We start from the raw sequence: 5,637 nt of genomic DNA, 5'->3' as shown, positions 1-5,637 counted from the left end.
CCTCACTGGTGTTGCCCAGAAAATGTCAGGCTGGTTGATAAAGATTATGTTTCTGGGAGATGATGAAACAGCAATTAGGTCAGGTCTTAAATCTAGGTTTGGTATCATGGGCTTTAGCGCAGTTGACACCATTTTGAGCCTGTGGGTTTCTCTTTAACAATTTACATGTTATCGTTCAAAATTAGGATAATATCGTTTATGCTAGTCTGTTTCTTACAATTGCATGCCCTAGATAACAACCCGCAGAGTTACAGCAAGCAAATGTAAGTTCCTGGTATGTCTTCCCTAACAATTTTTGTGAGCAATAGTCCCCCCTCCCCTGCCTCCCAGGACCTGTTTGGTCTGAACTGACCAAACTGGACTTAGACCAGGAACCTCTAAGTTCTTCACCCATAGACCCTAATAAAAGCATGTGCCCCAGATCCTGCCTCTCTCTCTGCCTGCACCTGGCCTTGATCTCCCATGGGGCCCCTTGAGGCATGCTGTGTACTTCCTCCAGGATCTATGAGTAATAAATTTTATTTCAATTTCTCTTGTGGTGTATTGCTAAACTTTGCTCATCATCCACTGGGTGTTCCACTTAACAAATGATAATTTTCCACAGCATTGACAACTTGCAGAGGGTAATAGAAGGTCAGCAAGAGAGAACAAGCAAGCTCAGTTTATCCACTTAAGTTGTTTGAAAACCTGGATCTGAGAGTGTTTATCTAGGATACATATCTAGAAAGTCTATACGAAATATACAGCTCACTATAGTTGCATAAAATACACAGATATTTCCAGCCCTAGTTTCAAGGATATAAAAGAAAAATTTGACTGGACACTTGTTAAAAACCACAAGGAAGACTTTATTTCAAGACTATTGTAATAGGGGAGAGAGATTTAACTCAACTCTGAATACAAGAGGAACAAGTAGAGATTGATGACAAATGGGCAGAATGAGGATCTGGATGGAAAATTACCCAGAGAAGCATTGTTAGGTATTAAGGGGTGGGAGGAGAAGAGGAACTTGATTAGGGATCAAGGGTGTGGGAAGAGGAGCAATATTGGCTATCAAGGGTGGGCGGGATTCTTGATAAACTGACTTAGGAGGATCCTTTGCTAAAACAGCTCAGCAGGCAAAGCACAAGACCCAGTTGGAAAGAGCTGAGCGGAGCCAGACTAAAGTTTGGTCAGGAAAGGAACCCTTGTCACGGTTGCTGCTATGAGGTGCAAGTAGCCCCTGGAATCTTTTTGTTTCTCTCCAGTTGAGACTGTGACTTTTCTCCTTTTTCATATTAATTCATCTTGGAAACGAAGAAGTTTGCAACCTGGAGTGATCACTTCCTTTGGCAGCTGCTCTATTTGTCCTGGGTCGGTCCAAGGCCAGGGAGAAGAAGGAGGGTGGGGGTAGGGATGGTTGATGGTGGCCTGGGAGAGGGGAGGATTAGCTGGGAACTTATCCATGTGGTGTAAATTCTCTCTTTCTTTTCTTTCTGAGGAAGTGCTTCCTGAGTTCTGAATATCAGGGAATTTACTCCATAGAGTTGAAAGCTGCCTCATCTCCCAGGATATCTTCTTAATGAAAATACAGAGTCTGTGCAGTGATTTGTAGAAACTTTTCCCATATTCTGTTTGCATGCATATTTATACAAACTCAAAACCCAGGAGAGAAAACTGCTACTGTACTGTAGGTCTACATACGTTGATTGTGTCGGTAATGATAAAAATCAGTACTCTGGCCTCATTTGGGGACCATTACTGTGACTTTAAAATTCAAGATATATCACTTTCCCAGAAAAGGCAGCCTGAATGGAGACACAAAGTCTTTGGGTGATTAATGATTAGAATCCCTTAAGAGTGAACTGTTGAGGAGCCAGACGAAATGGAATTAAAATGTTGCATGTTACTTAACATTTCTCAGATGGCTCAGAAACTCCCTGCGTGTTTGTCATTTGTCATATCCTCTTAAAAGTCAGTTATATTTCCAACCACCTGAAAGTTTAGTGAGAATCCTGATTGAGGTAGAGTTTCTTTTCTTTCTTTTTCCCAAATGCTCCATTATTCCCATGCTCTTTGTTTCTCAACAGGAAAATGAAGATATGAATACTTATTCCATATGAATGCTGTAAGAATGAAAAAAGTAACAGACGAACCTCCTAGTGTAGGCTTAGCACATAGTAGGCCCTCAATTATGTAGGTGTTGTTATCTTTATTACATACCATGGACGTTGGGTGTTTCAATTTACTCAGAATCTAGTTCTTGTGATTGAATCCAGTTCCTGTAATTCTTATATCAATACCTCTGATTCTTTCTTTCTTTTTTGGGGGGAGGGAGGTGGGTGGGGTGTGTGATGGGTGGCTTTCATTCCTCCCTTACTTTGAGTTTAAATGCTTCATAAATGGTTCGGATAACGCCAAGAAGAAAGTACCTTAACAAACAGTAATTATAATAATAACTAACTATTTACCAGAACTTGACCAGATGCCTGGCGATGTTTTGAGCACTTCACACGATTGTCTCACTGTCTTCAATGACCCCATGGAGGAGTCACCCGGTGAAGATAAGGAAAGGTGCTGATATGTAGGACCCCAGAATATAGTGGCTTAAGAGACAAAGAAACTGCTTTTCTCTCCTGTAATAGTGCTGTTGTGAGGGGCCTATGCCAGCTCGGTCAGCTCTGCTCTGTGTGGTCGGTCATTCAGACACCCAGTTCCTTTCATCTGGGTTTCTCAGTCATTCTTTCTCTAAACATCCAGTTCTTCGTCCATGTTGTGATTATGGTAGTTACCATTTTATGGGGGAAATTATTTGATCATGTGACTGTGTCTTGAATGTAACTATTAGTTTTTCCAGAACAGAGAACAATAGCTTAGTTATATTGTATCCCAATTATCTAGCACAGGGGGCTGCCAACTATGGCCTGTGGGCCTAATTTGGCTTGCCGCCTGCTTTTACATGGCCTGTGTGCTAAGAATGGCTTTGAGATTTTTAAATGTTTGAAAAAAATCAAAAGAAGAAGAATATTTCATGACACATGAAAATGACAATTATATAAAATATAAAATTCAGGGTCTATGAATCAAGTTTCATTGGAATACAGCCTCTCATTCATTTAAATACTACCTGTGGTTATCATTTACTTAGCAACGATGGCAGAGTTGAGTGGTTGCAGAAGAGATCATATGGCCACAAGGCTAAAAATATTTACTATCTTGCTATTTACAGAAAAAAAATTGCAGACCTCTGATCTAGCACATTAACCTTTTTTGAACAAATTGTGCGGGCGTTGACTTCAGGGGCAGGAAAGTCTGAGTGTGGAGAAGAAGAGAGGAGGCAATCCTCCCCGATATTGTGACTTTTAAGCCTCACCTGTTGCTTGCTGTGTAGTTGGTGGAGCTAATGGGGTCCCTTTGGAGGAGCAGGGAACGCTCTACCAGGACCTGGGTCTGGCTCCATCTTTTTTCCCCAGAAGGACGAGCTTTACTCTGTGACCATCACCATCACGTTATTCCAGAAGAACAGTGAGAACGTGTGACTTCATCAAAAGATGCTATTTGTTAAGGGGAGAAAATGGCTCTAAGGGTGGAGGGGGATGGAAAGGGATGAAGGGCAAGACCGTTGAGGATGGAGGGGGATGGGGGGAGAGAAAGGGAATTCAACTGCCTCTCTTAAAAGGTGAACAGTTGGGGAGTGATTGCACTTTTAGTTAGTATCCAATCTCTCTTTTTAAAAACATATTCGATGACTTTGTATTTGATTTCGAGTACATTTTTTAATACCCTCCCTTATAAAGCCCTTCATGACCAAGCAGGCAGCCCTATCTTCCCTTTGCAATACCAGTTAATGTCATTTCTCCCTTGTTAGTGCCTTAGCATCTTTTCTGTTGCTCGAACACACTTTTCTCTCCACAGCTCTCTGGAGGTTGACTCATTTTCTCCATAGAATGCTTTTCCTTATTAGTTGAGCTCATCGTCCTAGATCTCAACTCAAATGTCACTTGTACACTGAAACATTTTCTGACCAGCTTACACAAACGGGCTCCTTCTAATTATTTTCTATTCCAAGAGCCCTTACAAAATTGATTATAATTTTGAATTAGATGATTATTTGTTGGTTTACTTGATCTTTTGGCTTCCCCACTAAAGGTAAGTTTGATAAGAGTAGAGGCCACCTCTCTTTTGTTCAGTATTTTATACCCAGCACTTAGTACATTCGGTCATTTAAAATTTCCTTAACAACTCTTTATGAGTGTTTCCCTAATCTTTGGGGATACAAAAGTCCATAGATATTGAGTAGCACACAGTCTACCAGAATAGACTAGTATCTGAGTAGTGAAGAGCAAGAAATGCATTTGGATTAAGTAGTAATGGTCTGGAGTTATAGTTTTATGGAAAATACCAGACACAGGGTTCCTTACTTTAGAGTTTGGTCCAGAGTTAGTCACTGGCCAATGCTTTTTTTTTTTTTTTTTTTGCAAATGGCTAACTCTTGTCTTCCATACTGTTTATGGGAGTCAGGCTCCAAGATGGCCCCAGCGACCTTCACCTCTAGCATTCATGCCCTTTGAAGTTTCCTTATAGATTGAATCGGAGCTGAATCTGTTCTGAATACTATAGAAGTGACAGTGTGTGACTTTCAAGGCTGGCTGTTAAAAGGCAGCTTCCACTGTAACGTTTGGGATTGCTTGCTCTGGGGGAAGTCAGCTGCAGCTCTGTGAGAGGCCCATGTGGAGAAAAACTGGAGCCTCTGGCCCTCAGGCACCTCCAGGCAAACCATCAGATGATGGCATCCCCAGCCTATGAGGGACAGTCTAGCTCTTCCCAAATATCCTGTCCAGTCGAAACTGTGAGAGATGAAAGTGATTATTGATTTCTTCAAGCTGTTAAGTTCAAGGGTGATTTGCCGTCCAACAGTGGATAACTAGAACACTACTTCTTGGGACTGTCTGGTTGGTCAGAGAGATATACATACAGCATCTCTCCTGTCCTGCCTCATTTCTTGCTCTGCTTGTTCCCAACACAAAGGTAGCCTGCGTCAGCCAGAGAGAACTTGATTCTTGTCTCTGTCTTGATGCCAGATGCCAGATGTTTTGACTGAATTGTTTGTGTTTCCTCAAAATTGATATTGTGAGCCCTAAGATCCATATGATGGTATTTGGAGGTGGTGCCTTTGGGAGATAATTGGTATTAGATGAGGTCATAACAGTGGGACCCTCACTGTTAAGAAGAAGAGCGCTCTCTCTCTCTCTCTCTTTCTCTCTCTCTCTTTCTCTCTCTCTCTCTCTCTCTCTCTCTCTCTCTCTCACTCTCTCTCTCTCTATGTTTGAGAAGCTGGATGAAGAGACTGCAGGACCTTGAAGGAAGACCACAAAGGGAAAGTATTGGAGTTCCAAGCCTGAAGGATCTCTTGTTGAGAGTTAAGTGTGAGACATATGACCAAAGTAAAGGACAGTTTCTAGAGGACTAGCCACGTGGGAGCTTAGGCAGCAATGGCTGGCTCATCCAAGTAGGCTTCCACTCTGCCTCATTTTAAAAATGCCACCCCAATCCCCTGATTCCATTGTGAGGTGGAAACTCTCCACTTCCTGCACCTCAAAAGGGCATCTCATTGCTGCCCTTCATCTCCTGTTCACCACCTGACGTGGAGATGAGAGT

This window comes from Pteropus vampyrus, unplaced genomic scaffold, assembly GCF_000151845.1.
Source record: "Pteropus vampyrus isolate Shadow unplaced genomic scaffold, Pvam_2.0 Scaffold5, whole genome shotgun sequence".
Classification (NCBI taxonomy): Eukaryota; Metazoa; Chordata; class Mammalia; order Chiroptera; family Pteropodidae; genus Pteropus; species Pteropus vampyrus.
Note: the sequence above shows the minus strand (reverse complement) of the source record.